Genomic DNA, 12,030 nt, shown 5'->3' on the forward strand with positions numbered 1-12,030 from the left:
ACAGTAAAAAAAAACACTAGCATTTCTACAGTAAAACTGTGCACTTACTGTTTTTCAGAGAGTAATGGAGGTGGAAGCACTGGAAAGACCACATTCATTTGTATTTATCGATGAAGCTGGATTTAACCTTGCCAAAACACGACGCAGAGGAAGGAATGTTATAGGTCAAAGGGCCACTGTGGAGGTTCCAGGCCAAAGGGGGAGAAATATCACCATGTGTGCTGCAATGGCCAATGATGGTTTGCTTCTCAACACACCACTCATTGGCCCATACAACACAGAAAGGCTTATAGCTTTCCTAGAACAGCTCTATGCTCAGCTAGTGCCAGCAGAACAGGGGGAGCCAGTAAGAAACCCCCAAGTTTTTGTCATAGTTTGCGATAACGTTGCTTTTCACCACTCTGCAGCTGTCACAGATCGGTTTGCAGCACATCACAGATTTATGGTTCTGTACCTGCCTGCATATTCACCCTTCCTCAACCCAATAGAGGAGTTTTTCTCTGCCTGGAGGTGGAAAGTGTTTGGTCACCACCCACATGACCAAATGTCTCTTTTGGAAGCCATGCGTGCCGGATGTGAGGACACGAGTCCAGAGGACTGCCAGGGATGGATAAGGCACTCCAGAAGGTTCTTCCCCAGGTGCATGGCAAGAGAAAACATTAGATGTGATGTTGAAGAAAACCTGTGGCCTGATGCTAGAGAGAGGCAGGATTAGCCCCTCAATTATTTGTTCGAATTACAGTATGTACTTTTAGTTTCTACCTTTTTTTTCTCATTACTGTAATTCCGTAAATTATTACAGACTATTGAAGCAAACTGCTAATTTTCATTTACCTTAAAGAATTGTTATGTTCTAAAAATGTTAATAAATCATGTGAAAGAATGTCACTCTTTTCTTTGAAGAAAATATTACTTTGTATGAAGTCACTAAAATTGTTCAAACTGTAAAGATGAAAAGTTTGTATTTTCTGTATTGGTGTTTGATGCTAGTGTTTTTACTCTCAGTGTGTTCTGAGTGACAGTGTGTGTTATCTCAGTGAGGGTTGTGCATAGTGTTTGGCTGCACTGAGCGTGTTTTGAGACATGTGTTAAGAGTTGTGTTGCTTGGAATGAGTTTTGCAGGTGATGTGAACTGTTTAGCTCAGGTGACTGTTGGTAGTGCAGACTGTAGTTAGAGTTTTGCACATGTGACTCCAGTTGTGCCCACTGTCGTTTAGCTATCGAAAAAAACTGTAATTCATTCTTTACCAAAAATAAAACAATAGAGCCATTCCTCCCCCATATTAATTCATTCTTTACCAAAATAAAACAATAGAGCCATTCCTCCCCTATTATATCATTCTTTACCAAAAATAAAACAATAGAGCCATTCCTCCCCCATATTAATTCATTCTTTACCAAAATAAAACAATAGAGCCATTCCTCCCCTATTATATCATTCTTTACCAAAAATAAAACAATAGAGCCATTCCCCCCCTATTATATCATTCTTTACCCAAAATAAAACAATAGAGCCATTCCTCCCCCATATTAATTCATTCTTTACCAAAATAAAACAATAGAGCCATTCCTCCCCTATTATATCATTCTTTACCCAAAATAAAACAATAGAGCCATTCCTCCCCTATTATATCATTCTTTACCCAAAATAAAACAATAGAGCCATTCCTCCCTTATTATATCATTCTTTACCAAAAATAAAACAATAGAGCCATTCCTCCCCTATTATATCATTCTTTACCCAAAATAAAACAATAGAGCCATTCCTCCCTTATTATATCATTCTTTACCAAAAATAAAACAATAGAGCCATTCCTCCCCTATTATATCATTCTTTACCCAAAATAAAACAATAGAGCCATTCCTCCCCTATTATATCATTCTTTACCCAAAATAAAACAATAGAGCCATTCCTCCCTTATTATATCATTCTTTACCAAAAATAAAACAATAGAGCCACCCCCCCCCCTATTATATCATACTTTACCAAAATAAAACAATAGAGCCATTCCTCCCCCCCCCTATTATATCATACTTTACCAAAATAAAACAATAGAGCCACCCCCCCCCTATTATATCATACTTTACCAAAATAAAACAATAGAGCCATTCCCCCCCCCCCTATTATATCATACTTTACCAAAATAAAACAATAGAGCCATTCCCCCCCCCCCCCCTATTATATCATACTTTACCAAAATAAAACAATAGAGCCATTCCCCCCCCCCCCCCTATTAATTCATATTTTACCAAAAATAAAACAATAGAGCCATTCCCCCCCCCCCTATTAATTCATATTTTACCAAAAATAAAACAATAGAGCCATTCCTCCCTTATTATATCATACTTTACCCAAAATAAAACAATAGAGCCATTCCTCCCTTATTATATCATTCTTTACCAAAAATAAAACAATAGAGCCATTCCTCCCCTATTATATCATTCTTTACCAAAAATAAAACAATAGAGCCATTCCTCCCCTATTATATCATTCTTTACCAAAATAAAACAATAGAGCCATTCCTCCCTTATTATATCATTCTTTACCAAAAATAAAACAATAGAGCCATTCCTCCCCTATTATATCATACTTTACCAAAAATAAAACAATAGAGCCATTCCTCCCCTATTATATCATTCTTTACCAAAATAAAACAATAGAGCCATTCCTCCCCTATTATATCATACTTTACCAAAATAAAACAATAGAGCCATTCCTCCCCTATTATATCATACTTTACCAAAATAAAACAATAGAGCCATTCCTCCCCTATTATATCATACTTTACCAAAATAAAACAATAGAGCCATTCCTCCCCTATTATATCATTCTTTACCAAAAATAAAACAATAGATTAAAACCACTCTTTGTTTTGATTAGATAATTATTCAATGGACATCTGTCAATTCCTTCTCTTCTGGTTCCATTTCCTACAATGTTTTTATATCCTCATATTAGGCTGCATAATTATATTGATGTGAGTAAATCTGTTTGTGAGCACCAAACCTGCAGCCAAGAAGGAATATTTAGGCAAGTAAGATTTAGGAGAAACTCAACAGATTTGGATAGATCCAAAGTAAACAGTGGTGATGAAGTGAAATTTCCAGTCATCAAATTGTGCAGAGAGAGAGAGAAAGAGAGAGAGACAGAGAGAGACAGAGAGAGACAGAGAGAGACAGAGAGAGAGAGAGAGACAGAGAGAGGGAGAGAGAGACAGAGAGAGAGAGACAGAGAGAGACAGAGAGAAAGTGAGAGAGAGAGAGAAAGTGAGTGAGTGAGAGAGAGAGAGAGAGAGAGAGAGAGAGAGAGAGAGAGAAAGTGAGAGAGAGACAGAGAGAAAGTGAGTGAGTGAGTGAGAGAGAGAGACAGAGAGAAAGTGAGTGAGTGAGAGAGAGACAGAGAGAAAGTGAGTGAGTGAGAGAGAGAGAGTGAGATAATCTATCAGTCTATAAGAATAGTAACAGAAACTCAACTGTAAGTGAATTAGATATTTTCAGCGACAGACAGGTAAGAAACTAAGTAGTGTGATATCAGAAATGAAAGAGGAGTTGAATGTAATCTGTCATTTGCCAAGGAGAGTAGATAGTGATATTTCTACCATGCTTTTGGTGATGTTCCACATGAGGGAGACATGTCTGCAGGACGTCTCTCACCATGTCTGTCCTTCAAACTCAGAATAGAGCTGCAGGACATTTCAGCAAAGTTACACCAAGGGAAGAGGGTCAAAAGTTCACTTCAATACGAGATCATTTCAGATTCTTACAGATGATACAATCAGTCTCTGTGGGCTGGATGGAGGGAGAGGGTGTTGGGGTGCTGTGGGCTGTGAGCTGCTCTGCTCCATGACTTCAGCTGAATAAACAGTGTATGTTCCACTGGTTTCATCACAAATGGCACCCTTTACCCTATATAGTGCACTATGTTAGAACAGAGCGTGAATCAAAACTAGTGCACTATATAGGGAATAGGATGCCATTTGGGACACCCGCCCCCCAGTCTAAGCCATGTAGGGGTGGACCCGGACTTAAGGGCTTTGGCCTGTGCCTAACCTTTGTATTAATGCTTTAAAACCCTCATTTTATTGAATGTGAAAATATTAACGAAGAGGGTGAGGTACTTGCCTGAGGGGCATAACGATTTGTTTAACTGGTACATATAGCTTAGGTGGATTTAAATGATTTCCACAAGTTTGACCCAGAGCCATATATACAGACTGGTTTGACCTAGTGCAAAACACCCTGAGAGCCCTTCCCTGTACACTCTGAAGGAGAACCATTTTTGGTTCCAGTGAGAACCCTTTTTGGTTCAACATAAAACTATTTTGGGTTCCATGTAGAACCCTCTGTGGAAACGGTTCTACATGGAACTCAGAAGGGTTCTACCTGGAACCAAAAAGGGTTCTTAAAACGGTTCTTCTATGGGGACAGCAGAAAATCCTTATAGGCTCTATAGAACACCTTTTTTACCAAGAGTGTACCTGGTAACTCTGTTTTTAGGGTGAAATACAGTATGTGACAATGTCTCACTGATATGCTAACAATATATTTGAACTATGGATTGTGGTTTCATAAAACAACACTTTTACAGTTTGGTTTGTCATAGTTGTGCAAAACTTGACTATACCTGTTACAGTTTAGAAATACCTGAATATCTGAAAAAGCTCATTTTTCCCCTCATCAGAGTGAATTAACTTTCTCCCACAACTTTCAAGCCAACTTTCAAGGTCAATTTTCAGTAGTGGGGAAAATACATTCAACACCGCTCAAACTAGGCCCTTATTTCATCAGGTGATTGGTTTTCCTTCAGAGGCGTTAGTTTGTTGAGAATGAGGGACAGAGTTGTGTTTATTGTACTAACCATTTCTAGAACCTATTCAACGGGCTGAACCTCCATGGCAACCAGGGATCACATTGATTTACGTTCATGGTTGTCAATGCAGTCCCCATATGGACTATGGACAGGGCCAAATTGTCTCAGTCCTCATATGGACTATGGACAGGGCCAAATTGTCTCAGTCCCCATATGGACTATGGACAGGGCCAAATAGTCTCAGTCCCCATATGGACTATGGACAGGGCCAAATTGTCTCAGTCCCCATATGGACTATGGACAGGGCCAAATTGTCTCAGTCCCCATATGGACAGGGCCAGATTGTCTCAGTCCCCATATGGACAGGGCCAAATTGTCTCAGTCCCCATATGGACTATGGACAGGGCCAGATTGTCTCAGTCCCCATATGGACTATGGACAGGGCCAAATTGTCTCAGTCCCCATATGGACTATGGTCAGGGCCAAATTGTCTCAGTCCCCATATGGACTATGGACAGGGCCAAATTGTCTCAGTCCCCATATGGACTATGGACAGGGCCAAATTGTCTCAGTCCCCATATGGACTATGGACAGGGCCAGATTGTCTCAGTCCCCATATGGACAGGACCAAATTGTCTCAGTCCCCATATGGACTATGGACAGGGCCAAATAGTCTCAGTCCCCATATGGACTATGGACAGGGACAGATTGTCTCAGTCCCCATATGGACTATGGACAGGGCCAAATAGTCTCAGTCCCCATATGGTCAGGGCCAGATTGTCTCAGTCCCCATATGGACAGGGACAGATTGTCTCAGTCCCCATATAGACTATGGACAGGGCCAAATAGTCTCAGTCCCCATATGGACTATGGACAGGGCCAAATTGTCTCAGTCCCCATATGGACTATGGACAGGGCCAAATAGTCTCAGTCCCCATATGGACTATGGACAGGGACAGATTGTCTCAGTCCCCATATGGACTATGGACAGGGCCAAATTGTCTCAGTCCCCATATGGACTATGGACAGGGACAGATTGTCTCAGTCCCCATATGGACTATGGACAGGGCCAGATTGTCTCAGTCCCCATATGGACTATGGACAGGGCCAAATAGTCTCAGTCCCCATATGGACTATGGACAGGGCCAAATTGTCTCAGTCCCCATATGGACTATGGACAGGGCCAAATTGTCTCAGTCCCCATATGGACTATGGACAGGGCCAAATTGTCTCAGTCCCCATATGGACTATGGACAGGGCCAAATTGTCTCAGTCCCCATATGGACTATGGACAGGGCCAAATTGTCTCAGTCCCCATATGGACTATGGTCAGGGCCAAATTGTCTCAGTCCCCATATGGACTATGGACAGGGCCAAATTGTCTCAGTCCCCATATGGACTATGGACAGGGCCAAATTGTCTCAGTCCCCATATGGACTATGGACAGGGCCAAATTGTCTCAGTCCCCATATGGACTATGGACAGGGCCAAATTGTCTCAGTCCCCATATGGACTATGGACAGGGCCAAATTGTCTCAGTCCCCATATGGACTATGGACAGGGCCAGATTGTCTCAGTCCCCATATGGACTATGGACAGGGCCAAATTGTCTCAGTCCCCATATGGACTATGGACAGGGCCAAATTGTCTCAGTCCCCATATGGACTATGGACAGGGCCAAATTGTCTCAGTCCCCATATGGACTATGGACAGGGCCAAATTGTATCAGTCCCCATATGGACTATGGACAGGGCCAAATTGTCTCAGTCCTCATATGGACTATGGACAGGGACAGATTGTCTCAGTCCCCATATGGACTATGGACAGGGCCAAATTGTCTGTCCCCATATGGACTATGGACAGGGCCAAATTGTCTCAGTCCCCATATGGACTATGGACAGGGACAGATTGTCTCAGTCCCCATATGGACTATGGACAGGGCCAAATTGTCTCAGTCCCCATATGGACTATGGACAGGGCCAAATTGTCTGTCCCCATATGGACTATGGACAGGGCCAAATTGTCTCAGTCCCCATATGGTCAGGGCCAGATTGTCTCAGTCCCCATATGGTCAGGGCCAAATTGTCTCAGTCCCCATATGGACTATGGTCAGGGCCAAATTGTCTCAGTCCCCATATGGACTATGGACAGGGCCAAATTGTCTGTCCCCATATGGACTATGGACAGGGCCAAATTGTCTCAGTCCCCATATGGTCAGGGCCAGATTGTCTCAGTCCCCATATGGTCAGGGCCAAATTGTCTCAGTCCCCATATGGACTATGGTCAGGGCCAAATTGTCTCAGTCCCCATATGGACTATGGACAGGGCCAAATTGTCTCAGTCCCCATATGGACTATGGACAGGGCCAAATTGTCTCAGTCCCCATATGGACTATGGACAGGGCCAAATTGTCTCAGTCCCCATATGGACTATGGACAGGGCCAGATTGTCTCAGTCCCCATATGGACTATGGACAGGGCCAAATTGTCTCAGTCCCCATATGGACTATGGACAGGGCCAAATTGTCTCAGTCCCCATATGGACTATGGACAGGGCCAAATTGTCTCAGTCCCCATATGGACTATGGACAGGGCCAAATTGTATCAGTCCCCATATGGACTATGGACAGGGCCAAATTGTCTCAGTCCTCATATGGACTATGGACAGGGACAGATTGTCTCAGTCCCCATATGGACTATGGACAGGGCCAAATTGTCTGTCCCCATATGGACTATGGACAGGGCCAAATTGTCTCAGTCCCCATATGGACTATGGACAGGGACAGATTGTCTCAGTCCCCATATGGACTATGGACAGGGCCAAATTGTCTCAGTCCCCATATGGACTATGGACAGGGCCAAATTGTCTGTCCCCATATGGACTATGGACAGGGCCAAATTGTCTCAGTCCCCATATGGTCAGGGCCAGATTGTCTCAGTCCCCATATGGTCAGGGCCAAATTGTCTCAGTCCCCATATGGACTATGGTCAGGGCCAAATTGTCTCAGTCCCCATATGGACTATGGACAGGGCCAAATTGTCTGTCCCCATATGGACTATGGACAGGGCCAAATTGTCTCAGTCCCCATATGGTCAGGGCCAGATTGTCTCAGTCCCCATATGGTCAGGGCCAAATTGTCTCAGTCCCCATATGGACTATGGTCAGGGCCAAATTGTCTCAGTCCCCATATGGACTATGGACAGGGCCAAATTGTCTCAGTCCCCATATGGACTATGGTCAGGGCCAAATTGTCTCAGTCCCCATATGGACTATGGACAGGGCCAAATTGTCTCAGTCCCCATATGGACTATGGACAGGGCCAAATTGTCTCAGTCCCCATATGGACTATGGTCAGGGCCAAATTGTCTCAGTCCCCATATGGACTATGGTCAGGGCCAAATTGTCTCAGTCCCCATATGGACTATGGACAGGGCCAAATTGTCTCAGTCCCCATATGGACTATGGACAGGGCCAAATTGTCTGTCCCCATATGGACTATGGACAGGGCCAAATTGTCTCAGTCCCCATATGGACTATGGACAGGGCCAAATTGTCTCAGTCCCCATATGGACTATGGACAGGGCCAAATTGTCTCAGTCCCCATATGGACTATGGACAGGGCCAAATTGTCTCAGTCCCCATATGGACTATGGACAGGGCCAAATTGTCTCAGTCCCCATATGGACTATGGACAGGGCCAAATTGTCTCAGTCCCCATATGGACTATGGACAGGGCCAAATTGTCTCAGTCCCCATATGGACTATGGACAGGGCCAAATTGTCTCAGTCCCCATATGGACTATGGACAGGGCCAAATTGTCTCAGTCCCCATATGGACTATGGACAGGGCCAAATAGTCTCAGTCCCCATATGGTCAGGGCCAGATTGTCTCAGTCCCCATATGGACAGGGACAGATTGTCTCAGTCCCCATATGGACTATGGACAGGGCCAAATTGTCTCAGTCCCCATATGGACTATGGGCAGGGCCAAATAGTCTCAGTCCCCATATGGTCAGGGCCAGATTTTCTCAGTCCCCATATGGACAGGGACAGATTGTCTCAGTCCCCATATGGACTATGGACAGGGCCAAATTGTCTCAGTCCCCATATGGACATGAACAGATTGTCTCAGTCCCCAGATGGACTATGGACAGGGCCAAACTGTCTCAGTCACCATATGGACAGGGCCATATTGTCTCAATGCTTTGCATTCCTAATTAAAATTGGTCACAGGGTTGATTTGCCTGTTGGCCTGTAATTTGTTTAATGTTGTTTAATAAAAGTCTAAACCTCCGTTCCATCTCGTCTGTCTCCTTAAACCTTTCATTATGGACTGTGTTAAAACTCAGGAGGATAGACTGGGCCGCCAGGAGAGACCATTCATTTTGGCTCGGGGAGCTAATGGACTTGGAGCCGTGAAAATGCGGAGTTTTATAAACAGTTGGCTCCCCAAATCAACAGATGCAGCGATATTTAACGGAGAGTTATTGAGCTTTAACCATGACTGGTTTCCTAATGGGCCTCTCACCCTCATTGTTTATACTGACTTTAAGCTATAGCAAATGTTTGAATGTAGGATATTATTTAACTAGCTGGCAAATGTAAACCTTTATGTAAGCAATGTGGTATTGGAAAATGTATAAATAAAATGTCAAAGTAATGCTTTGACATTTTATTTCATATCTGATTCATGTCCATCACTCTTGAAATATCCGTATTCACTCGGCACCTACCAAATCATGGCTATTGAGATGTTTGCTTAGAGTGACAGCTCAGTGCCCCTGAAAGTCGCAGTCACACACACACACACACACACACACACACACACACACACACACATACATACATACATGCACGCACGCACGCACGCACGCACATACTACCAGTCCCAGACAAATATTCCCTGTGAATTTGGAGTGGGACTTGGATTTGACACATTCATTTAACAAGTGCCTCATTTCAATATACAATTTGTGTAATGAAGTTTAAATATCAAGAAATACAGTCTGGGCCTGTTACTACAGCTGCACTGTTTCAGAAAACGATTATTTGTGGTTTATTAAATAGAAAATAAATAAATTCCCATACAAATGACAAACAAAGGCTCTATCCACACAGAGACTACAACTCTATCCACACAGAGACTACAACTCTATCCACACAGAGACTACAACTCTATCCACACAGAGACTACAACTCTATCCACACAGAGACTACAACTCTATCCACACAGAGACTACAACTCTATCCACACAGAGACTACAACTCCATGTCCTAAACTAGCTCATTAGACAGCATTCAAACACAATATTTTACTACAAACATCAGACAAAATACTTTCATGCCAAATTGACTGGGAGGAGGGGTGGTCCAAAATAGGGGAGGGTTGTGTAGTTTTTGGAGGGCACAGGGGAGGGTTGTGTAGTTTTTGGGGGGCACAGGGGAGGGTTGTGTAGTTTTGGGTGGCACAGGGGAGGGTTGTGTAGTTTTTGGAGGGCACAGGGGAGGGTTGTGTAGTTTTTGGAGGGCACAGGGGAGGGTTGTGTAGTTTTTTGGGGGCACAGGGGAGGGTTGTGTAGTTTTGGGTGGCACAGGGAAGGGTTGTGTAGTTTTGGGGGGCACAGGGGAGGGTTGTGTAGTTTTTGGAGGGCACAGGGGAGGGTTGTGTAGTTTTTTGGGGGCACAGGGGAGGGTTGTGTAGTTTTGGGTGGCACAGGGGAGGGTTGTGTACCTTTGGGGGGGCACAGGGGAGGGTTGTGTAGTTTTTGGGGGGCACAATTGGGGGGGTTGTAGAGTTTTTGGGGGGCACAGGGGAGGGTTGTGTAGTTTTACCAGGTTTACATTTGCTCTTCTGCTCGTATTTTCCCTATTAACAATGGCTTGACTTACTTTTGATATTACCCTAATAAAGTTTAGAAACAGTTGTGAAGGTTTGTTATGGTGTGGCTATTACTAAGCTTTAGCTACTGCAGGTCTACGATATGAAGGCAGTGCGCCCCGTCACTCAGATTGACTCCGACAGTTGAACTTGAGGAAGACTGTTTCAAACCTACCAGAGTTACAGTGCCTTCGAAAAATATTCAGACCCGTTTACTTTTTCCACATTTTGTTACGTTACAGCTTTATTCTAAAATGAATTACATTTTAAAACATCCTCAGTAATCTACACACGATACCCCATAATGACAAAGCAAAAAACAAACAACCCTTTGCTCTGAGACTCAAAATTGAGCTCAGGTGCATCCGGTTTACATTGACCCTCCTTGAGATGTTTCTACAACTTGATTGGAGTCCATCTGTGGTAAATTCAATTGATTGGACATGATTTAGAAAGGCACACACCTGTCAATATAAGGTCCCACAGTTGACAGTGCATGTCAGAGCAAAAAACCAAGCCATGAAGTCGAAGGAATTGTCCGTAGAACTCTGAGACAGGATTGTGTTGAGAAACAGATCTGGGGAAGGGTACCAAAACATTTCTGCAGCATTGAAGGTCCCCAACAACACAGTGGCCTCGATCATTCTTAAATGGAAGATGTTTGGAACGAACAAGACTCTTCCTAGATCTGGCCGCCCGGCCAAACTGAGCAATCGGGGGAGAAAGGCCTTGGTCAGGGAGTTGATGGTTGATGTGCATCCCTATGGTGAAGCACATGGTGGTGGCATGCTGTGGGGATGTTTTTCAGTAGCAGGGACTGGGAGACTAGTCAGAATCAAGGCAAAGATGAATGGAGCAAAGTACAGAGCGATCCTTGATGATAACCTGCTCCAGAGAGCTCAGGATCTCAGACTGGGGTGAAGGTTCACCTTCCAACAGGACAATGACCCTAAGCACACAGCCAAGACAACGCAGGAGTGGCTAAGGGATAAGTCTCTGAATGTCCTTGAGTGGCCCAGCCAGAGCCCGGTCTTGAACCAGATCGAACATCTCTGGAGATACCTGAAAATAGCTGTGCAGCAATGCTCCCCATCCATCCTGACAAAGCTTGAGAGGATCTGCAGAGAACAATGGGAGAAACTCCCCAAATACAGCTGTGTGTCACGCCCTGACCTTAGAGAGCTGTTTTATTTCTGGGTCAGGGTGTGATGTGGAGTGGGCATTCTATGTTTTGTTTTTCTATGATTTTGTATTTCTATGTTTTGGCCGGGTATGGTTCTCAATCAGGGACAGCAGTCTATCGTTGTCTCTGATTGGGAACCATACTTTGGTAGCCTTTTCC

This window comes from Oncorhynchus mykiss, chromosome 3, assembly GCF_057628025.1.
Source record: "Oncorhynchus mykiss isolate SJ-2025 chromosome 3, ASM5762802v1, whole genome shotgun sequence".
NCBI classification, from domain to species: Eukaryota; Metazoa; Chordata; class Actinopteri; order Salmoniformes; family Salmonidae; genus Oncorhynchus; species Oncorhynchus mykiss.